We start from the raw sequence: 24973 nt of genomic DNA, 5'->3' as shown, positions 1-24973 counted from the left end.
CCCTGCTTCTATAAAGGTCAGTGACAGAATTTAGATAAAAAAGAACAGGAGTACTTGTGGCACCTTAGAGACTAACAAATTTATTAGAGCATAAGCTTTCGTGGGCTACAACCCACTTCTTCGGATGCATATGCTCTAATAAATTTGTTAGTCTCTAAGGTGCCACAAGTACTCCTGTTCTTTTTGCGGATACAGACTAACACGGCTGCTACTCTGAAACCAGAATTTAGATCATACTTCTACACTTTGTTTTTGAAGGCTCAGTATGTGTTCCAAAATTCAGCCCTTCAAGACAGCAAATTCTTTATTGGGAAACCAGAGGTAATGCAACCAGTAAAATAAATGCCCTAAAGGTAAAATGCAATAGATGCAAATAAGTTTTGCTTTAACTGTGGCAGCCCACCGTACTATGTTATGATGGGAGAGGAAGCAAGATAAGACAGGATGAAAAAACAAGTGTGAGTTGTTTGTTACAGATCAGGAGCACCAGGCTGTGGAAGATAAGCCAAGCCTTTCATCTGCAGAATATTTGTATTAAAATTATCATATTTAATACAAAATACACAGTAGTCTAAAATGGGAATGTGGTTTATACCATTATCACAGCAAAACTTGGGCACAAAGATGATGTATTAAAGGAATATAAGGGAATGCACCTTCCTGTTATAAAGGCTTACTGGGCAAGGACCTGATCCTGCAATCAGATCTGCCTGGATGCAGCAATCCACGATCATAGCGGGAAAACTGTGAAACTGACTCTGTGCAGTGTTTTTAGAAATCTTTGTGGTTGGTTGGTTACATTTTGCTCTTCACTCAGCTAACTGGAAACTAGTAGTCATTTCTCTCTCTGATGGCAGGATCAGGGCTCCGAGACAGAGGGAGGAAGGGGAAAGCGGTGATCAAAGTGTTTATAACAGCCCAATGATTCCCCCGCGCTTTGTTTTTTGTGACACTGGCTCCAAGTCCCCGCACCCTCCTCTGTCCCGGTGCTTGGAGAGCGACAGACAGACAGAAGGGGCCGCTCGCAGGAGACAGCGAGCCCCAGTTAGCCTGGCGTATCAGTGCTGCTCTGCGGCACAACCCAGCCCCGGGCAGTAGAAGTGGCTGGGTGTCATGGGCCGGCTGAGATTCAAACCCCGGCCAGCCCGACAGCGCCTCCCCCACCAAGCCGGGCTGCTGTGCGCCCCGGCGGCGAAGCCGCCGCCTCCTTCCCCTCCCCCTTCCCCTGCCGGCTGGGCAGAGCCTGGGCAGCTGCCGCCGCCTCGGGGCCCGACCCCGATCCTGCTGTGTCAACGCCAGCGGCCCGCCCGCAGCTCCAGCGCGCAGGCTCCGCTCGCCTCCATCCCTCTCCCTGTGGAGACGCCGGCCCCCGCAATCCCCTCCCCGCCTTCCTGCCCTGGCTGCGCAGCGCAGAGCCGGCAGCGGCAGCCGGAGCTGGGCCCCGTGCGGCATGGGGCGCCCCGCGTAGCTGCTGCTCAGGGCTCGCCGCCCGCGGGACCAGGCTGCGGGAGAGGCGCTAGCAGGTGAGTGTCGGCGGAGGGGCCCTGCAGGGCTGAGGCGAGGGACCGGTCGGGGGAGCTCTCCCCAGGCTGACCCCCCTCTCAGCCAGCAGCCGTGCGGGTAGCGCCCCGGCCGCCTCCCCCAACACGCAGCGCCGAGCCCCCTCTGCCAGTGCGTCCCCCGGCCAGGTCCGGGGATGGGACACACGGACAGGGAGGTGCCCGGGGGAGCGGGCTCAGTGCCACCCCCTGCCACACGCCGTCCCTCCCATTCTCCAGGGAGCAATCGCGTCTGTCAGCGGCGCTGCTGCTTCTCCTCGCAGCCCGGTTAGGTCACTGCCGTTGGCACTTGGCTCAGGACTCGGACCCCCCGGTCTGGAGCCGGCGCCTCTCCTGCTGCTCTCCTGACCGTCTCCCGTTTTAGGGGGTGGCTGTGTTTACACGCGGGTAAGGGCGGACTCGGCGCTGGCGCTCGCTGATGCGGTTCTGCGTGGGTGGAAACGGGGGAATGCGTTTCTGGCTCTTCTGTGTTGCTGTTCAGTCCCCAACCGGGGGTGGGCTCCCTGGGCCGGGGGTGATTCTGCTGGAGGAACTCCGTCGTTTAAGCGGTTTTTTGTTTCAGAAGGAAAAATAGTTATCAAATAACTTTACAAAAAAAATCTTTGAACCCCCGTGTCAGTTGGTATTGGAGGGTAAATAAATGTCCGCTGTACATGGTAAAGGAATGACTTGTTAGGAACTCTATAAACTCCTAATGGTGTCTTAGGATCTATTTATGCTTCTGCTCCCAACCTGAGCCGGAGTTACACTGAGTTTTGTTTTGTAAACAGTTATTACTTATTCAAGACTGCAGTTGATAGATTGTTTGTGTATTTATTAAATTCTTGAAAGCAAAATGTAAACACAATTTCTCTTGAGTAAGTAGCATGCAATTCTCCCTTTTTATTTGTTAGATGAGGTTTTTGAGGGAAATTTGGAATATGTAGGAATAATTTAGTTCAATTAGTAGTCATTATATGGGAAATTCTTAGACATGCAGATGCAATATGACTCTGGTTCTAAAAGGTTGGATTATTTATTCTGTGCTGTTTTTGATCAGTACAGGACTATATATCTAGTCCTAGATCTGCGCAGGGACTTTGTGCCTATTTTAATTTTAAGTGCTCAGTGTTTGTAGAATCATGGAGGTATAGGACTGGAAGGGACCTTGATAGGTCATCTAGTCTGGTCCCCTGCATGGAGGCAGGACTAAGTATTATCTAGATCATCCCTGACAGATGTTTGTCTAACTTGTTCTTAAAAACCTCCAATGACAGAGATCCCACAACCATCCTAGGTAATTTGTTCCAGTGCTTAACTACCCTTACAGTTAAGAAGTTTTTCCTGATGTCTAATCTAAATCTCCTTTGCTGCAGTTTAAGCCCATTGCTTCTTGTCCTGGCCTCCATAGTTAAGGAGAACAGTTTATCACCTTCCTCTTCATAACATTTTTTTATGTACTTGAAGACTGTTATGTCCCCCCCAATCTTCTCTTCTCCAGACTAAACAAACCCATTTTTTCAGTCTTTCCTTGTAGATCATGTTTTCTAGACGTTTAATCATTTTTGTTGCTCTCCTCTGGACTTTCTTCCATTTGTCCACATCTTTCCTGAAATGTGGTACCCAGATCTGGACACAATACTCGTTTTGAGGCTTTATCAGTGCTGGATAGAGTTTAACGATTACTTCTCGTGTCCGGTTTACAACACTCCTGCTAATATATCCCAGAAGTATGTTTGGAAAAAAAAAAAAAAGCAACAGCATTACATTGTTGACTCATATTTAGTATGTGATTCACTAAAACCTCCAGATCCTTTTCTACAGTACTCCTTACTAGGCAATCATCTCTCATTTTGTATTTGTGCAATTGGTTCCTTCCTAACTGTAATACTTTCCATTTGTCCTTATTGAATTTCATCTTATTTATTTCAGCCCATTTCTCCAGTTTGTCATACATATTTCTTTTTTAAAATGCAACACAAAAATGTTTTGTTTTATAATATTTGAAATCGCTTAGAAGAGATAAATTTATAGTGTTGTGACTTAAAATTCTTCAAGTGTAAGTAAATTTGACTCGGAACCAACAATATTGCATTATATTTGCCCCCTCTCTCCCTTCTGTGAGAAAGAATTTACAAGTTATAGTGATATATAGGGCTTGATCCTCCTTCTATTGAAGTCAATGATCAACTGCCTGTTAACTTCATTGTAAGTAGGATTGGACCCATGGATAAGTACTAGTAATTATCTTAGATCAAGTGCCAGAAGCAGCTGTCAGCCTTCATGCCAAGAATTATCATTCCCACTTTTTTACAGAGATTTTCAGATTTAAAAACACTTATACTTTTTGTACCAGAGTGTTGCAAAAATAGTCTCATAGACCATAACCAAATTGGACAGGTCCTCATTGCCCCCTGAGGGTAGGCTGCCTACTTCAGAGACAAAACTGCTTAATGTCTCATGTAAAAGTCAATACGCTTACCAAGTTTAAGTAAAGTAATCTTGATTGTGTCTGTCATCCCAGTTGGAAGTCCATTCTTCCTCTTCACTTTTCTGCAAAATAATACCTCATTTGAATTCTTGTTATAGTTCTCTCAAACCTTACAACCGTTAGTTCTGGCCTATTGAATGACCTTGAACAGATCATCAGACTTAACCAGTTTAGTACCTCAGAGGTAACTTAAATGTTAAGTCCTGTCACCTCTCAGCCATTTTCTATCAAGATTTAACAATTCTAATTGAACCAATTTCCCACGTTGTTATAATTTATGTAGGACCATAGGTATGCATGGTTTTTTTTACTAGAAGATAAAGAAAATTCCTGCCCCAAGGATCTTACAGTGTAAGCCATTATCCTGCAAACAGGATACGCTTGTGCTTATCTTTACTACCTTGGATTTCAATGGGACTGCTCACAGTAGGAAAGTTAAGTATGTGTATAAGGGTTTGCAGGATCAGGACCTAGTGTAGACCAAGAATAAGAGAGATGGTGGAGGCTGGGGAAAGAGCAGTAAATGTAAGGAGTGGGTCTATGAAATTTTACTATGTCTGAATATTGTTGTCAACAGCCTGGTTGGTGAAGACCATGGCAAACTACATTCAGCTAACTCTGATTATTTAGATAGAAATACTGTTGTTGGGGGAGTATAGTTTTTGTGCAGAGATCAGATCATTTGAGTTAGGTGCTCTGCTTGTTTCTTGTTGTTTACATAGGTCTCTTGTAAATCCCTCCTTATCACCATTTAATCTTTTCATCGTCTTTGATAGATCACCTTTGATAAATCTCCACTGTATTATCTCAATTTTTTTAACAGTATCTTTAATCCGATATAGTGACCTGAACTGGACAGTATGGCTCATAGAAAATATTGTACCCAATCCCTTTGCAGATGCACAAGGAAAAGGAGAGACTTCCCCACTCATCCTTTGGTCCTCCAGGCAGGGACAGAGCATAAGGAAGCCTCTTTAAATGGTGTGGAACCGTGACTAGCCAGTTGTGGCCTGGAGTGGGGATTTTCTTTGCAAGAGACGTGTAGATACTTATGGATAAACTTGCATATTTATGGTCATAAAGCCACTGCTACAGTGACCTTAACCCAGAAATTAAGGGTTCTGAATATTTTTTAAGGGTTTGTTGTAGAATGTGAACTGCCGCAATAAGGTCAGATCTGTTTTCAGACAGTGCATGGTTTGCACGTATTATAAGACATTTTTGTGCCTCAGTAAGGCTATCTGAATATGTAATCTCCATATACACTTTTAGAACATTATATGATTCTGTAAATCTATCAGTAACAGTCCTGTTAGAGCATTAACTTATTTTATTGCAGAAATGACTAATGTAATGTTGTTTCATGCCCATTTAATAGGATTTGTATAAAAACAAGATAGTAAACTTTCTATGTGAAATGTCCAGTTAAAAATAGACCAGTGGTTCAATAGATAGGCTTTTTTTGGTAGTGGGTCAAGTTCATAAAATGGTAGTCTTATTTTTTTAAACACACATTTTATACTGGCTCTGTGGTGTAGAATTAATGTATTGCAAGGTCAATGCAATAGGATTAGGTTTTCATACAGATGACTCAGTAGATGATGATGTGTTTTTTTTCCCCTTCCATTTATATTTGTATTACATCCCCTCAAAAGTTGGAGAACCTTTTTATTTATGTATTAGTTTGGAATAGGAATGCTGATTTGTATGGCAAATGTAGCCACTCCTTTCTGTGTAGTTCTAAAGCATGTTGGGGCATATTTGTCTTTGTTTTCCTCCAACAATCTTGTTATATACATTCCTATTAATAAAAGAAAGCTACCTTGAAATAAGCCATGATCCTTTCTTGTATGTGTTAACCATTGTTATCATTAGTTGAAGGAAGAAATGGGGGAACAGGAAGCTTCTTAAAACAATGCAAAAGCATTTAAATTAACATAAATTAGGCAAACTGTTTTATACTAAAATCTCACATTGGAGTCTTGGACTTTGAATGTGTTTTGAAGTATGAGGAAGGTATATTTAAGTACAGTGAACTACAGAGGAATACAATTATGCAAATGAGGTTGAAAACTCATTGCTCAGAACTACAGTGATATAACTTACCTAGATAGGTAGAACTCAGTGGGGAGTGGACCATCTCTATGTTCTGTATTTGTACAGTGCCTACTACAGTCCTGGTCCATAACTAGGGCTCCTAAGTACTACTGCAATACAAATATTAGATAATAAGTAGTACCTGGGTAGAACTAGGCCTTCTGATTTGATACATTAACTAATGATATGGGAGCATTGATTTGTCTCTCTTTTTGTACGTGCTAACTGTTTGGTCATTGATTTTTGCTGTGCATTATGTAGAATGCCTCTGAACTGGGGGTAGTGGTGCAACGAGAGAACAAAAATGAGTAAAAAAGTGTCTGACTTGTGGCCCAAAAGGTTTTAGTTGCTATCACTGCTGGACTGAGAGAGGCAGGTAAAAAAATTCCAGTTCAAATGATGGAGCTGCATTTGAAATGCTGCTGCTCCTGTTGTTTTTATTACTGCTTATATTGCAGTAGTGACTAAAGGACCCAGTTGGCTCCGGGACCGCTTCTGTTAGGCGCTCTGCAAACACAAAGGCCTTACAGTCTATTTAATGTTGAAATTACTCTTTGACTTTCCTGTTTGTAGGCCAACAGCCAAATTTCAGGCGTTCACTGCCTGATCCAAAATTGTCCCCAGGAGGGATTTCCCATTAGGCCCCATAAAGACTAGGAACCCTGTACATTTCTGTTTGTGAAGTTTTCTCTTGTTTATCATTGTCCTCCCTCCCTATGGAGCACATGGAAGATTGAGACCCCTGAACTTACAGATCACTGGAATTCAGCCTGGATTTCAGGGGAAATGCAAGAATTCACATTTTTGGCAGTGATTCCACAGTTGCTTCATTTCAGTCTCCCATATCAGCCACTACCCCTGGATCCTCCTTAGTTGGGAGGATTCTACTGCATGGGAAGTGGGGAGCGGGGGGCTGGTCTAATTTACAAATGACTCCTGTGAGTAGGAACTTAAGTCAGAGAATCTCTATGGGTTTGGGGATGTAAGATTCCTGAAGAGTCCTTGTCCCCCAACCCTCCTCTTCTAGTCACATTGCAGAACTATTATCCAGGTAAGGTCAAGAGGGAATGGTGCAGCAGAGACAGCTCTCCCTTCCTCCAAAGGCTGGGATCTGGTTGTGATTTGGATGTGGTTCTCACCAAGGAGGGGTGGGGGGCATAAATTAGACTCCAGTTACAAAATGCATCTCATGGGAGCAGGGAGAACACTGTAGCTATGCCCTACTCCTCCCTCTCTCTACGTTGTAAAATTTGCCTCAAAAGAAAGTCCCCACCACATTCAAATGAAATCTAAGTGGTTTGCCAAAGAAGTTCTGTGATTTTGGTGCTGGGAGTGATTGGGACCAGGACTGCACATGTCTCACTTGGCGAAATTGTGTGCATTTTGCATCTTAAGAGAGAACTGACACACTTTGAATTCAGGATTCTGTTTCCCCTACAACAGGTGCTAATACTTTATCAGCACCAAACAATGCAGAGCTGTATTCTCAGCTATAGGGAGTCTGAAGGTGCCACTCTTTAAATAACTAAAGGAGGGTTTCAGCTACATTGTGTGTTCAGTATTAGGGCAGGTCTACACTAGAAACTTGTGCTAGTACAGTAATATTGGTTAGGGGAGTGTATGTATGTGTAGTTTTTGTTTGTTTTTTTAAATGACATTTCTCTACTGGCAAATGCCCTAGAAGCAGTTGCACTGGCAAGAAAAGTACTTTTGCCAGTATAGCTTGTTTCGTTTACGGAAGTGGTATAAACTGTTCCAACCTGCATCTATGTTGGGAGTGATCTACATCTATATTAGTGTAGATTGGCCTTTAGAACCTGTAGTGTGTTCTTACAGAATTACATAAGTGATAAATGTTTGTGTTAATTTCTGGATTGTAAACGTTTGTTTGAGGAACTTCAGTATGCCTTTAATCTACACAACTCATTTTTGTTAACACTTCACAAATTATCTGGTGACGTTAGCTAAAGCTTGGGTAACTGGGCACACTACAAGGGTCGTAACTGGGTGAAATTCTGTGACTTGTGATATTCACGAAGTCAGACTAGATAATCTGATTTAACCCTGTGGCTTCAAAATGTCTGCATATGGACTTATCAAATAACACTTGAATAATAATTGCTGTTAATACAGCAGAGCAGAAGTATTGCTTATGTCTAATGAAATTTAGAAGAAAATTATGTTGCCCAGTATTATCTGGGCTTCTAACTGTGCTGCTCAAAGGTGGATGGGAATTACAAGCATCCTTTTTTCAGAGGAAATCGCTCAAACTGATCTTTTCATATTATTTCAGGTTTTGGAGCAGCTTCAGAGCTTGTGGTGAAAAAGATAGACATTTAATCTTTGAGGTTTAGAACCACTCAAGAGCTAGAACAAAGGAGAGAAGCTTTTAATGTTTTAGTCCTTGAGAGACTTTAATATGTGGTGTGTGTGTTTGCTATGGAACTTAAAAAAACCCATCACAATCTTAATGTCAGATGGGCACAAGTGGCACCAAGAAAACTTCTGTCGGTTTATTTGCAGGTTTTGAAGCAGCACCTTTTGTCTGTCATCAGGTGTCTACATGTCTTCCCTTTCCCCCGACCACAGGGAAAAAAATAGAGCTATAGAGAATCCTTGGCACATAAGGCTCTAGGCATATAAATTCATCTGCTTGAAGCAGATGAATTATTAATATTGCATGAGATCCCAATATAGAACAGTATTCTCACATCATCCATATTACAGATGGTTGTCTGTTGTTTTTTCCAGTGAAATGATATGACATGTTCATAAGAAGATATGCTTGACCAAATGCTGTCTCACAGGTAAAATCAGAGATCATTTCTCTTAGACATCAGCTTTATAACAAATTTGGCACCTTATGTTACAAACCTTTGTTCAAAGATTTGCTGGATTGGCTCCTTCCATGCTGCCTTCTGTAGGCCCTTTTATTCCTAGGTTAATTGTTTTTTTTAAGGCAAGAAGGGACCTATTGGATCATCTAGTCTGACTTTCAGCATGACACAGCCTACAGAACTTCACCCAGTAATTTCTCCATCAAGCCTATCATTTCTGGGTGAGCATATCTTTTAGAACAGGGGTCGGCAACCTCTGGCACACGGCTCGCCAGGGTGAGCACCCTGGCGGGCCGGGCCGGTTTGTTTACCTGCCGCGTCAGCAGGTTCAGCCGATCGCGGCTCCCACTGGCCACGGTTTGCCGTCCCAGGCCAATGGGGGCTGCGGGAAGCCGCGCGGGCGAGGGATGTGCATACCCTGGCGAGCCGCATGCCAAAGGTTGCCGACCCCTGTTTTAGGAAGACATCCAATCTTGATTTATAGTCTTTAAGTGATAAGGAATCTGCCACATTGCTAGGTCAGCTGGTCCAAGAGTTAATCACCTTCCCTGTTTACAAAATTGCACCTTATTTTTAAGCCAGATTTGTCTAGCTTCAGCTTCCAGCCATTGGATCATTATGCCCTCTGTCTGCTAGGGTAAAGAGCTCTCTACTATCAGAAATCTTCTCTCCATGTGAGTACTTGTAAATGATCAACAAGTCACATTAAGCTTCTAATGGATGAACTAAATAGATGGAGCTTCTTGTAGTCTCTTGCAGTAATGCATGGTATCCAGACCTTGGGCTGCTCTTGTAGTTCTTCATTTGTCATGCCCACTTTTAGGAGAGTATGCTTGATTCTGCAAGAGAATGGACTCAGTGATTATTTAAACAATTTCTGTCACTAACTTCTATGGTCCTATTTGTAAATTTTCCTTTTATTCTCTTGAGTTATGTTACCTCACAGTACCATGTTGTTACTATATGCAATATAACATTTTTAAGACCAGGGGCCTTATGTAATAAGATTGACACAGCTTTGGGCTATGCTTGTTCTTTGTTTGTTTTATAAAACCAGCAGTTGGGGGAAGGGTTGTATGTGTGTTTTCAGACCGGTAAGGATATTGAGTGTAAATGGTCTATATTAGAAAATTGCTGATTGAAAACATGACTAGATTTAATTACTGATATTATATGCACACTAATAGTATTACTGTATTTCTTTTCTGTGTAGTTCATCTTTGATATCTGGGAAACTTGCGAAGTAGAAATTCTATTATTTTAGGGTTTTAATTCTTATTTTGTTGATGACTTCAAACAAATAGTGGAAGCTGGGGAGAAAAAGGATGGAGTAAGTTCTGATTTACTATAGGTTGTTGTAATGGGAGTCAATAAAGGGACAATGTCAACTTTAAAATAACTTTGAACTTTTAAAAAATTGTTTTTTTGAAGTACTATGTCTGCTGTAGTTCCCCTATGGTTTTAGAAATGCATTTTCCTATTTTTCCATTTTTTCCCTTCCGTTAGTGTATGAACAACCCATTCAAGCAGAGGAAACTGATTTAGGCCCTAACCCTGCAAAATACATACGCACACAACTAAGTATTTACATTATTGGGACCTAAATATTATATGCAAAGTGCTGTCAGGTAAGCTGACTCTCCCCCATTCTCCCAGTTTCAATAAAAAAAATGCTTCTTGTAACTAGGGTGACCAGATGTCCCGATTTTATAGGGACAGTCCCGATATTTGGGGCTTTGTCTTTATAGGCGCCTATTACCCCCTCACCCCCGTCCCGATTTTTCACACTTGCTGTCTGGTCACCCTACTTGTAACAGTTATAAACAAAAAAATAGCAGAAGTGATTTTTATGTTGAAAATATCCATTTAAGCACTGTACTGTATTAATGTTAATGTGTGCTGCTTTGTTCTCTGAATTCTGTGGAAACAACCATTTCTTCTTCTTTTTTTGTTCTCTTTCATTGTTAGCACACACTGTGGAAGTATCCACATAGAAAACTTGACTGCTGAGTTTGTACAAAAATAAGGTTTTGGGGTTTTGTTGCTTACCCTTTGATTTAATGTTTATTGAGGTTATTCAATATTTCATGCTATATTAGGGATTTATCCTGCAAATACTTACAGTGTAAAATTTACTGCTGCAAGTGGTCTCTTGAAAATAATGGAGTGTAATCATGGTACTCAGCACAGTGTTTGCAGGATCAGTTTCTCAGTGGTTATATGAAACAAAATGCCACCTTCCCCTTTTATGCATACTTATTCACAGGTGTATGTTTGTAGTGTTTTGTTTGTAAACTGGTGTCTTTTACCAACTGAAGTTGGTCCAATAAGAGATATTGCCTTGTCTCTGTAATATCCTGGGACCAACATTTCTACAACAACTCCACATATAAAAAAACCCACACACCTTTATCCTTACCCCCTACAGGCTTTAAATTTTGCTCTTAATGCTTTAGCGCCCAATCTTGCCTTGATAGAATTTAGGTGTGAGCCTTCCATCAGGAGTATGCAAAATTGGCCCTGGTCTACAATGCAAAAACGTGTAAGCATGTATTTATTAATCTGAGCAAAGTTACTCACATGCTTATATTTGCAAGATTGGGACCAGGGTGCATGACTCTGTGTGTGTGTGGCGGGGGTGGGGTTACTTACAATATTTATATAAGATCAGCTGTAGCATAATTGCAGAACAGCATGCCAAGGCTGGTTAGACACTTTCATCTTTTCAATATCTGGCACATATGATCTTTGATTATCCCATTTGAAAATCATTTATAGTGGTTTCCTGGCTTGCTGTAAACTCGTTCCAATTACTGGCAATGCTAATTAATTTCCTTTGAAGTTGAGTTTGCAGTCCAAAATACTGGGTATGGAAAATCTTCTAGTGATTTTTTTTTTTAATACATTCTTACTTTTTTGGAAGCCCCAAACGTAAAGTGGTGTTTTTTTCTTGTTTGTTGCTTACTATAAAAAATAAATCTGAGTTACTTGAAAACAAAGTATATTTAATGTCCTGTGTCAGGTACTGGGGGAAAAGTTGAGGGATGGGAAATTCACATCCATACCAGAAGTGTAAAGAGCAAATGTTTGCAAGTAAAACAATTTATGTTTATGTCCCTATTGTTCTCTAAACATATATTGTACAGTGAATCTAGTGAGAAGGTTTGATAACCTGGTTTGCTGATATGTATGTTATATTGCCACCACATGCTGTATATCGTACTATCAGCAGTCTTATGTATTCATGTAATAATTGAAATAAATTTTGCATGTGTAATGACTGCAAGGATCCTAGGGGAAGATCTTCAATATGTAAGGTTATAGAACTGAAATAACACTCTTTACTGACTGACTTTACTTTAATAACCTTGAAAGCCTGTTATGTCAGTGTTATTGGGTTTTAAATGTTAAGTAGGTTTTATGACTCTTGCTTTCCGGTGAGTTATTGAGAACACTTTTGCTGAACAAGAACATTTCATACACAAAGTCAATTGTGACTTGTTAAAGTGTTACACTATGAAATTCAAACGAATTGTGTGACATATGTCTGAACTTAGAAAAGTGAGATAAGAGCATCCTTGGCCTCATGAGTAGAGTGTCACTATATCTCTGGCTGAATTCTGTGAAATACACAATGAAGAAAAAAATCTCTATAGAGGTGGCTTATAATTAAGACTGCGAGTCTTTCACGGAAGTCACTGATTCCATGACTTTCCGGGACCTCCGTGACTTCTGCAGTGGCCAGTGCGACTGACTGGCTGGCCCCAGGAAGCTGGTGCCAGACGCTGCCCCAGAGCAATGGTCCGGGAGCAGCAGCGGGGCCCCAGGTGGCCCCTCCCCCCTGGACAAAGCAGCAGCGGTGGCACGCCGGAACGCCCCCTGCTCCCTCCCTCCCTGAGCAGCAGCAGTGTCCGCAGGATGTCTCCCGCCTCAGAGCACCTAAGTTTTAGTTAGGGGTATTTATATAGTACAAGTCATGGGCTGTGACTTTTTGTTTATTGTCCGTGACCTGTCCATGACTTTTACTAAAAATACCATGACTAAATCATAGCCTTACTTATAATAAATACTTTGTTTAAAATAAATGTGTGATGTCTGGATTGAGCTCAGTGTACCTTAAAAGAATCAAATAATTGTGTATGAATATTGTATAAATAGACTAAACACCTACCTAGGGGTTTTATATTAAATAAATAATACACAGAATAGTGGGTAGTGGTTATGCAATATCCATTTAGCTGTGAATGTCTAAGACATTTTTAAGGAATGACAGTAGTTTACGAGAATTAAATTGATTTCTTAGTAATCAGAGGAACAAGATATTCCTGAAACTACAGATCCATACTTTCTGATGAATTACTGTTGTGTTAGTATTTCCTGTGTCTTAAAACATTACATGCCATGTAGTATTTCAGCTCTTGACACTTGCCTACAGTGTGTCAGTTTCTTTAACTTCAGTAAATTAATCTAACTAGACAACCATTCTGTTCAGGTGATTATGGACGATGTAACTAGGCATGGATAACTGACAGTACACTATTGTCATCAACCACTGTGGACTTTTTTTCTCCCACAGCATTGCAAAGTGCCTGACACTCACTCTGGGTGTGTGTGAGGGAGGGAGGAAGAGGGAGCTGGCCAAGGAATGAGATTTACTATTCTGGGTGGACTGACTTAAATCACTGTTCTTAATCATGATTTAAATTGGCAAGCAGGAAACCTTGGTATAAATGATTATTTAATGAAAATTGGAATTCAATTAAAAATGCGCAAAACCAGCATTTTAAAATTTAGTTAAATAACACTGCCTGATGTGTTAGATATGTATTTTTTTCTCAAGTTTATCAAAACATGTTTTTCATTTAAAATTGGTTTATTAAATAAAGGAAGTATTATTTATAATCACCGTGTCCTTGACGATTTTAGAACTAGTAGCTCTCATCCTCTCTGAACTAGTTCTCATCTGTAGATGGGAAATGGATAGTCAGAAAAGCAAACATAATGTGGGAATCATTAAGAAAGGGATAGATAATGAGACAGAAAATATCATGTTGCCTCTATATAAATCCATGGTACGTCCTGCTTCTTTTTCAACTGCTAATCAGTTTCTCAACTTTGAATGAACTAATCACTGAACTGAAATAGTTGACTAAATGGAAATGAAGAAACTATTCTCTCTGCATATGCATAGGAGGCTTCTGCGGTCAAAAGCTGTTCTTGCACTTCAGCAAATTCTGATTCCAGATGCACAGCCGGTGACTTCCACCAGGTTAGTGGTCTGACTTAAAAACGGCAGTAGAAAACATGTACTGCTTGAATATTACTTTTTAATTCAGATTATTTTAATAGATTATACTAAATTTAGGCTTTAAAGGTTGTCCTAATTTCAAATTTAATTTCAAATAGTTTATTTTTAAAAGAAAAATGTATTTAAATTAAATACAAAAATAGATTTATTTTAAAAAAATATTTTTTTCCACTTTGCTGTTAATTTAAAAGAATAGACCGAGTTAAAGAAAAAAACAGGAATTTATCATGTATAATTTAAAAATAGAATGTTTTCAATGATTTGGAGCATGTTCTTTCTTACTATCCCTTTGTACAGCACCCTGCACACTGAGGCCCCCACTGCAATACAAAGAATAAATATTAATTCTGCTAGTTTTGCCTGTGAGTAAGTTAAATATAGAAATACATTCCATGATTCCAGAAATGTGAGCTTAGCCTTCATCAGAACTAAGACTCCAGTATTGCAAATACTAGGCAATTGCTTAACTTTACTATTCTGAGCAGCCCCATTGATTACAATATCAGAGGCAAAAAAAGCGGGTTTTGTTTTATAATTGTCAAGCACATTTTTTCATTTCAAGTATTTTATTGATGGGTTATTTTGGCTGCCATACGATGAATAAAGAAGTGCAGAAAAGTTTAAATTAGATTCTGTTTTGTTCTTTAAATTTAAATATTCAGAATGTCAGATCTTGTCTTCTGTTTTGTGGGGGTCACTTCACAGATGTGGACTGGAAACTTCCTGAGTCCTCATTTGAGTTAAACAAACACCATTGCTTAAAACACCGTGAATAATAATCACATCCCCTCTGTTATCAGGGTTTAATTTCTGGAGTCTGTCATAAACCTGCCAGTTCTCCAGTTGGCCATAGGGTCTTTAAAGGTGAGCAACACCTGAATTTCTAATATGAAAATTTTTTATTGCCGGCAGGAGGAGGAGAAAGGAAAGCGAAACAAACCATATTGCAGGCCATGGTTATGTCATAAAGCTGGTCCTCGGAAGACCATGTTGAGTTTTGTATTTGATTTGGTAATTTTTAATACTTGATGTGGGTTTTTGAAATCTACGTATGGGTGTCTTTATTGTTCTAAAATTAACCTTTTTTTGAATTGCCAAAAGAAAAAACTTAGAAAAACAAGAGGGTATTCATACCCTCAGCTCACCCCAGAAGTTTGAGATGGGAGCGCTCATAAGACTAGTGTCGCTATATGGCATTTAATCTCAGATCCTTACACCGGAAAGGGTGATTTGCTCTAGACCTGAGTCACTGCAAGTACAGCAGCCTTCTCCTGGCCCACTCGGTATTATTGAAGAAGAAGCAGTCTGCAGAGGCACGAGGTGGACTTCATTTCACATGTCCACAACAAGCTGCAAATTGAATTTGCTTTTCTCTTCTAATGCTTCCTTTAGGAGGAGGCTTTTCTTAAGTGGAGGACTTTGTGTGAAATCCAAAGTTGTGGGTTTGTTTTTTGTTTTCTAAAGGAGTAATTCCAAGTTTGCGGTCTCTGTTTAGCTTGGGGCTTCCTTCCTGTCATTATTAGTAGCTCTCATAACTTAATACACTACTTCCTCAGTACTGGGCTAGCAGATGATTTATGAGGGAGAAAGACTTCTTACCTGCTAATTTCTGTTCTCTGATAACTCCTCCCCCAGTCTGGACTGATCTGTAAAATTATCATCATAGACGCACCTTTTTCCATTGGAGATTAGTTTGGGAGTCATCAGATATAGTCGATATGCTTAACTTCTTTGTTTGGCTACTGAGTAATGAAGCAGTAATGTTAGTCTTGTTCAGAGATTTGGAAATAGTTATTCTATGGGAACCAGAGAAGTGTGACGATTCCAGATGACTGTTGGTAGTTGGGGACACTGCGGGAGGTTCAAGCTCCAGATTGAAAGATGAGTTAATGAAGGAAAATACGTATAGAAAAATTATTTCTTGATAATTTATTATTTTATTACTAGAATATAAAGATTGTGCATCTCCATGTGAGACACTACTGTCTATGTCACAATAGACAATCAAGTTCTCCAATAATCTTATGTTTAATTATGGAAGCATCACTGATCGGTTTTTCACTTTGCATTTCAGAAGGCTTATTTTAACAAACGTGCTTTTGATAGTCAAGTGGTCTCCTTTTTAGCAGTTAAGTTACATGCTTTATTGGAAAAACTTCACAGTATTAAAAGTTGTAGGTTCTTTAGTGTCTGATTCCAATTTCAGATCATTGTCCTTTGTATTATATAAGTAGCTGGAATTGCAACAATAACTGTCAGTGAACTTGCAACATGCTGCTGTTATCCCATCATAAAACTAAATAGGCTGTTCTGTTTTGGCAAGAAGAGCAAAGGCCATGAAGTACAAAATAGTTTGATATTATTGCTTATAAACACTGTAAAAAAAATGAGAGTATTTCATTAAATAAAGTTTTTATATTCAACAAGCCTTTTTTCATCTAGGCTAATTTAAGTGGCCATACTGGGTCAGACCAATGGTCCCTCTACTCTAGTATCCTATATTCTGACAAAAGCGACAAAGAGTACTGTGGCACCTTATAGACTAAACAGACGTATTGGAGCATAAGCTTTCGTGGGTGAATACCCACGCATGTATCTGACAAAGTGGGTATTCACCCACGAAAGCTTATGCTCCGATATGTCTGTTAGTCTATAAGGTGCCACAGGACTCTTTGTTGCTTTTTACAGATCCAAACTAACACGGCTACCCCTCTGATACTATATTCTGACAGTGGCCAGTGCCACATGCTTCAGAGGGAATGAACAGAACAGAGCAATTATTGAGTGATCTATCCACTGTCATCCACTCCCAGATCCTGGCAGTTGAAGGTTTAGGGACACTCAGAGCATGGGGTTACTTCCCTGACCATCTTGGCTAATAGCCATTGATGGACCTATTCTCTATGAACTTATATAATATAACTTTATATATAACTTATATATATATTTTAACCCGCTTATACTTTTTGCCTTCCCAATATCCCCTGGCAACGAGTTCCACAGATTGACTCAGAGTTCTGTGATGAAGTATTTCCTTATGTTTGTTTTTAGACCTGCTGTTTATTAATTTCATTGGGTGACCCTGATTCTTGTGTTATATGAAGGGGTAAATTCCCTATTTACTTTCTCCACATGATTTTATAGACCTTGATCATATCCCCCATTAGTCGTCTCTTTTCTGAGATTAACATCCCCAGTTTTTATTCTCTCCTCATATGGAAGCTGTTCCATACCCCTAATCACTTTGTTGCCCTTCTCTGTATCTTTTCCAATTCTAATGTATTGTTTGTGGGATGAGGTGACCAAAACTACACAGTATTCAGGGTGTGGGCATGCTGTTGATTTATGTAGAGGAATTATTATATGTTCTATCTTTATTGTCTTTCCCTTTCAAAATATACAAAATATAAAAGGGTACAAAATATATCGGAAGGTCAGAACAGGTTGTGGTGGTGGGGGAGTGACATTATATGTGAAAGAAAGCTTAGAATCAAATGAAGTAAAAATCATAAATGAATCAAACTGTACCATAGAATCTCTATGGATAGAAATTCCATGCTCTAAGAATAAGAATATAGCGGTAGGGATATATTACCGACCACCTGACTAGGATGGTGATAGTGACTATGAAATGCTCAGGGAGATTAGAGAGGCTATTAAAATAAAAACTCAATAGTAATGGGGGGATTTCAATTATCCCCATATTGACTGGGTACATGTAACCTCAGGACAGGATGCAGAGAGAAAGTTTCTTGACACCTTAAACGACTGCTTCTTGGAGCATCTGGTACTGGAACCCACCAGAGGAGAGGCAATTCTTGATTTAGTCCTAAGTCAGAGATAGGCAAACTACAGCCCACGGGCCACATCCCGCCCGCGGGACCCTCCTGCCCGGCCCCTGAGCTGTTCCCCCTCCTCCCCAGCCTCAGCTCACTGCGCCGCCGGTGTAATGCTCCAGATGGTGGGGCTGCGAGCTCCTGCGGGGCAGCGCAGCTGCAGAACCGCAGCCTGACCCAGTGCTCTGTGCTGTGCGGTGGCGTGGCTGGCTCCAGCTGGGCGGCATGGCTGCCTATCCTGGTGCTCTGGGCGGCGCGGCTGTAGCGCCGCCAGCCACCGGCGCTCCAGGCAGCGCGGTAAGGGGACAGGGAGCAGGGGGGGTTGGATAGAGGACAGGGGAGTTGGGGGTGGTGGTCAGGGGGCGGGGGTGCGGATAGGGGTCAGGACGGTCAGAGGGCGAGGAATAGGGGGGTTGAATGGGTGTAGGGGGGGGGGCGGGCAGGAATGAGAGGAGGGGTTGTATGGGGCTGCGGGGGGCAGTCAGGGGTGGAGGGTCTGGGGGCGGTCAGGGGACAGAGAGGGGAGTGGATGGGGCAGGCGTCCCAGGGGGGCCGTCAGGGGAAAGGGAACGGGGGGATTGGATGGGGCCTGGGTCCCGGGTGGGGCCGTCAGGCATTAGCGTAGCTGGGGGGGAGCAGGCAGCGGCCGCTCCCCCACCGAGCACAAGTGGCGCCTTTTTAATTTTACTCACCCGGGAGCGGGGGAAAAAAAGGCGCCACCCGCTGCAGCGCTTTTACTGATGGGGCAGCGACCTTCACTCGCTCCGGGTGTCTTCGGCGGCACTGAAGCTTCATCGCCGAAATGCCGCCGAAGACCCGCGGAGCGAGTGAAGGTCCCGCCGCTGAGGTGCTGCTGAAGACCCGGGAGCGCTGCCCCGTCAGTAAAAGCGCCGCAGCGGGTGGCACCTTTTTTTCCCCACTCCCCCTCTTCCCTCCACCTGGCTACGCCACTGCCGTCAGGGGGCGAGAAGCAGGGGGGGTCGGATGGCGTCGGGGGCCGGGCCACGCCTGGGTGTTTGGGGAGAAACAGCCTCCCTTAACCAGCCCTCCATACAATTTTGGAAACCCGCTGTGGCTCTCAGGCCAAAAAGTTTGCCCGCCCTGTCCTAAGTGGAGCACAGGATCTGGTCCAAGAGGTGAATATAGTCGGATTGCTTGGTAATAGTGACCATAATATAATTAAATTTAATATCCATGTGGCAGTAAAAACACCACAGTGGCCCAACACTGTAGCATTTAATTTCAGAAAGGGGAACTACACAATAATGAGGTGGTTAGTTAAACAGAAATTAAAGGGTACACTGCCAAAAGTGAAATCTCTGCAAGCTGCGTGGAAACTTTTTAAAGACACCAGAATATCCTATGCAGTGAAGACTGATGCCAAGAATTGTTTGCTTCTCTGCAATAGCATTGTCTTCCTTGTGTGCTCCTTTAACACCTTGATCATCCGGTGGCAGGCTCTACATGGCATCTACTAAACTAGGCACTTGGATACTGTGGTGATAGGGGCTGTGTTAGAACCTACCAGAATAGAAATGCAAGATTTATTTTTCTTCCCTCTCCTATGACCCTGTACACACACTAGTGAGTGTGTGCATTGGCATTGGGCTCTGAGGCCTACATTTAATAAAGCATAGTGGACAATATTGCTGTGAATAATTTTCTGTTCTGAAAACTTTACTCTTACGACCATTGTATTGAGTTCTTGTATTACCAGAAATTTATTTCTGAGATTTCAGACCATATGTTGGCATGTCTGTGAGTGTTTGATATATGTAATGATTTATTATGATATATTAATAAAATGCTGTTGCAGCTTGACAGTGGGAAAACCTATGCCTAGTATAATTTAATTACATTATATCTTCAAACAAATCTACTAAAAAGGTTTGCAATGTTCTGTGCATGGGTTATACTTCTTTATAGCATAGAAACAAAGTGCTGAAAATATGGAGTGGGTATTCAGATATCCTGAAGTAATCCTGGACTTGTGTCCTTGGTCAGTGTACTTGTTCAGTTAATATGCTGCACAGTTCAAGAATTCAAGGAAGTGTGAATATGAGCTCACTGAATTCCAGGGCAGCAAGAAGTTTGCATAACTTTTTCAGATTCACAAAGATAAAATAGTAGAGTCCTTCACCTTAAGATGATATTGTTGACTTGCCATTTACAGTAGGTGTCAAAATGTTTTGCTCAAACAGGTTAAAATTTCATGAACTAATGCTAGTGACTTCTTGTTCAACTATCATAGTAGCTTCCATCATGTGGTATATTGAGCTGTAAGCTTGAAAATAATACTTATTTAATTGATAAAGTACCTTCAGGCCCTTAAACTCAGTTTTCATCTAGATGAGTAGGTGTTGACCATCTGCAGTTCTGGAAATGATAGGGAGAAGAATCTGTGCTCTTTTGTCCAAGGATCCTGGTCTCATATGATAGCATGAACACTGGTTCACTTCTCTGGGACAGTCTGCATGAAATTCCCAAACAGTCTATACTAGATTTTTTTTCTTAGTGCAGCTCTTGCAAATGTAGCAATGATGAGTGTGCTTGAATTTTAGCCTCTTGCATGGAAAAAGTCTAGACAGCACAGGCTGAGATTTTCGATTCAAGAGTAAGATTCAGCTCCCATTGAAAGTCCTCTTTGTGCTTTGTAAAATCTTGCCCTCAGAGGTTAAAATGCTAGTAGTTGGTTTACACTAGTGGTCCCACTGGAGATAGCAACATTGGAACATGTTATGAGAAAGGAGTCTCAGATTAACACCCAAGTCATGGGTCTGTTTTAACTTAATACGAGATTTATTAAGAATAGAGTGGTGATCCAGTTGAAATAACATAAACATTATGCAAAATGTATCTGGCCTGAAATTCTGCAAAAGCTCCTAGGTAGGTTCACCTTAGATGTAGATAAAGTGAATAAAAATAAATCTTTCAATTCTTGGGTGCCCCTTTCTCTCTTCTTACCCTTTCATCTGGCCTGCTAGGTACAGCTTTTGATTTCACTTGTCTTGTGTCCTCTTTTTTTTTTTTCTCTGGGCCTGACTCTTACAGCACTGTTGTACCTTTCAGATTTCTTCTAAGGGCCTGCCTACACTGGCAGAGTTGCAGCGCTGGGAGTTACAGCGCTGCTCAGAGAGCGCTGAAGGGAAACTGTTGTTGTGTGCACACTGTTAGCTGCTTGCGCAATAGCGTGTTCACACTTGCGGCACTTGCAGTGGTATTCGGAGTGGTGCACTCTGGGCAACTATCCCACAGAGCACCTCTTTCTCTTCTGCTGCTAAGAGTTGTGGGAAGGCGGAGGGGGTTGCGGGGCATCCTGGATCCTGTGCCAGTGCCTCGTGATGCATTGCTTCTCATCCCAGCAATTCCTGTGCTTCCGTCCTCATTTGGCACCATCTTTCAACAGTTTCTGTATTGCGCACCCTGCCTCTTCGGGCTGCAGGAATGGATCCCACACTGTTGACCAGTATGCTGCTTGCTCTGACCAACACGTCACGAGTGGCAGTGGAGTTATTCCTTAAACTACAAAGGCAAGAGGAGTGCGACATTGATCTCGTCACGCGTAGTAGCTACGACACAAGATTGCTTGTGGCATTCATGGAGATGCTGACCACAGTGGAACGCTGCTTTTGGGCTCAGGAAACAAGCACTGAGTGGTAGGATCACATTGTGATGCACGTCTGGGATGACAATCAGTGGCTGCAGAACTTTCGGATGAGGAAAGCCATATTCATGGGACTGTGTGAGAGCTTGCCCCAGCCCTGCAGCATGAGGACATGAGAATGAAAGCTGCCCTGCCGTTGGAGAAGCGTGTAGCGATTGCACTGTGGAAGCTGGCTACTCCAGACTGCTACCAATTGGTCGCTAACCAGTTCGCAGTGGGAAAGTCGACAGTTGGATTCGTGTTGATGAAAGTCTGCACGACCATTAATAGCATCCTGCTCTGAAAGACGTGACTCTGGGCAACGTGCGTGACATTGTGGATGGCTTTGCACAAATAGGCTTTCCTAACTGCGGAGGAGTGATAGATGGCACGCATATTTCAATTCTGGCACCAGCCCACCTAGCCTCTGAGTACAGTAATCACAAGGGTATTTCTCAATGATTCTCCAGGCGCTTGTGGATCACCGTGGGCGTTTCACGGACATTAACGCAGGCTGGTCCGGAAAGGTGCATGACGCATGCATCTTTCGGAACACTGGCCTGTTCAGGAAGCTGCAAGCCTGGACTTTCTTCCCAGCCCAGAAGATCACAGTAGGGGAAGTTTTGTGACAGCGGCTGCAGGGGAGGGCGGGCACAGAGCTGGTCGGTTTGAAGAGCTAGTATTGCCTGGAGCATATCTACTTGGCACTTCATAATCTTTAAGAGCCGCTCCATGGCTTCATTCTGGCATGCTGCGTTCTCCTTTCGGTCCCTCTTCTCACTGTCCCACCACTACTTCGATTCCTGTTTCTCGGTGGCGGAGTGCATCATAACTTCACGCAGAAAATCCTCCTTAGTTCTTGGCCACTTTCTAATTCTGTGCAGCCCTTCAGCCACCGATAACAGAGGTAGGCTGGGCTCCCACGGTCATCTCTGTGAAGTTTCAATGCAATGTTTTACAGAAGCAGTATTGTTTGCAACACAGAGAACACTGATTCAGTGCTTTAAAACACAGCCAGTACTCTCACACCTGTCACTAACTGGCTGACCCCAGGCAAGCACACATGAGCCACAAGACCCCCAAAATGGTGAGTAGCCGCAGGGGGGGCAGGTAAGTCACTTTTCCTGGACCCTGCTATACACTGGGCACGTGGCTCTTGGGACGAGCCAGCACTGTATGGGGGGCCTGATAATCATTCCTGTCCCCACACTTGCCACAGGATGTGATCATTATGAAAGATATCTCGCTGCTGAGGGTGAGCAGGGAATCAATGGAGGGTCTTCTCCAAGCCTGCAGCTTCTGCCCTGGCCCCTATGTGGCTCGCCTGTGTGGAGCAGTACCCCCTCCCCCCCTGTGACGGCACAGTGGCGCGGGAAAGTTACCGTTAATGGGACAAGAAACAAAGCAGCTCTGCCGAAGAACCTGCGGCAGCAGATTGCCCAGTATCTCCACGAGAGTTTCCTGGAGATCTCTGAGGGAGATTCCCGTGAAGCGAGGGAGTCAATCAGCAGCCTGTTCCGCCCCTCAGACTAGGCATGCGGTGGGAGACAAGCCTGCTTTCTGCAACCCTCCTGCCCCCAACAACTCGCTTCAGAAATTCCCCAAATCAGATCCTCTTACCAGGGGCCTCCTCTCCTGTTTGTGCTTTGCCAACATCCAACAGCTGTGACTGGCTAGCCTCCTCCAGGGTAGAAATGAGCTCCTGGCTGCATGCATCTCTGGCCTCCGAGGCATCCTCTGCCTCTGGGTCCCCCCCTCCACATCCTTGTCCAAGATTTCCTCCTCCTGGCTCAGTCCACTTTCGACTGGCATCAGAGCCACCAAAGTATCCACAGTGGTCTTCGCAGTGGAGGTGAGGTTGCTGCCGAGCATCACGTCCAGCTCTTTGTACAACTGGCAGCTTATGGGTGCAGCACCGGGGCAATGGTTTGCCTCCTGCGCCTTGTGGTAGGCATTCCACAGCTCCTTCATTTTGACCTTGCACTGCAGTGTGTCCCGGTCATGGCCCCTTTCTGTCATGCATCATGAAATCTGTCCATAGGTATCATAATTCCCACAGTTGGAGGACAGCTGGGACTGGACAGCTTCCCCTCCCCAAATGCTGATGAGGTCCAGCAGCTTGGCATTGTTCCAAGTGGGGGATCACCTGGTGCATGGAGCAGGCATGGCCACCTGGAAAGATGCGCTGAGATCACTGCACATGTCACCGAGCAAACAGGAAGGGGACTTTCGAAATTCCAAAGGAATTTACGGGGTGGGGATGACGGTTGGTCACTTGAGGGCAGGGCAGTAGAGTTCAAACCGATGACCAGAGAGGCGAGAACAGGCATTGTGGGACACCTCCTGGAGGCCAATCTCAGCACTGTAATTGACCACAGTGTCTACATTGGCATTGCAATGCAGTAGCCCCGGCACAGAAAGCTGTACGCCTCTCATCGGGGTGGTTTTTTTACAGTGCTACAACTGCGCTGTTTCTGTGCACTAAGTGGCTTGGCAGTGTGTACACCTCAGGAGTTACAGCGCAGAAAGCTGCTTTACTGTGTAGAAACTTGCCAGTGTAGACAGGACCTAAGTTTCCTGTCCTGTTGTTGCACACACATGGATTAGGGGAATCTCATGCTATCATCTCATTGTTTTCATCCCAAATGCCTTCAGGACTGTATTCAACAGTTTGATTAAGCTCTTTTGGTTCCTGTTTTTCCTGCAGACAGGAATTATTTCTGAAGGAAAATAGGCACAATAAAAGTTTCTTAATCCATGTTTGTTTTGCTCTATTGACCAGAATGTGTTAAATGCTTTCTCCTGCTTTGTGAAGGTCGCACCTTAAGGACAGATGGATGGGTAGAGAGCATGGAAGGGGAAACAAGAAAGGGGATTTTCTATACGAATCAACAAGACCCCAAACTGCTCTCACCTATGTGAAATACTTTGTGCTATTCATTCTTGAATGAACTCTCAAAGAAAAGTGATAAACACAATCACCCTATCACCTGTGGTGAACATCTTTCACAAAATGATTGTTCCATGTGTGACCTCTCAGTCCTTGTCCTCAAAGGAAACCGGCACAACATCTTTTAAAGATGAGCCTATTCATAACTCTGCTAGACACTAAAAATCCTGGACTCAATAGAGACAATCTGTAACCCACTAACTCTCCTTTGTCCTATGACTGCAGAGGTATTAATTGCACAGTTCATTTTGAATGGCTTCTTACAACTTGATA

At 42.8% G+C, this 24973-nt stretch overlaps 1 protein-coding gene across 1 annotated transcript in view; it reads left to right on the top strand.

The window, feature by feature from the left end:
- The first annotated feature begins 1304 nt into the window (after positions 1-1304).
- The window catches only part of LIFR (LIF receptor subunit alpha), a 76907-nt gene continuing 53238 nt past the window's right edge, over positions 1305-24973 (top strand). Inside the window, exon 1 of the mRNA XM_026649058.2 lies at positions 1305-1523. The gene's annotated coding sequence lies outside the window, so the exon portion shown is untranslated. The remainder of the gene's footprint in view (positions 1524-24973) is intronic.

Source organism: Terrapene carolina, unplaced genomic scaffold (genome assembly GCF_002925995.2).
Source record: "Terrapene carolina triunguis isolate 2854851 unplaced genomic scaffold, T_m_triunguis-2.0 Scaffold69, whole genome shotgun sequence".
NCBI classification, from domain to species: domain Eukaryota; kingdom Metazoa; phylum Chordata; order Testudines; family Emydidae; genus Terrapene; species Terrapene triunguis.
The sequence above is the reverse complement of the archived record's forward strand: the minus strand, read 5'-3'. Positions and strand labels throughout refer to the sequence as shown.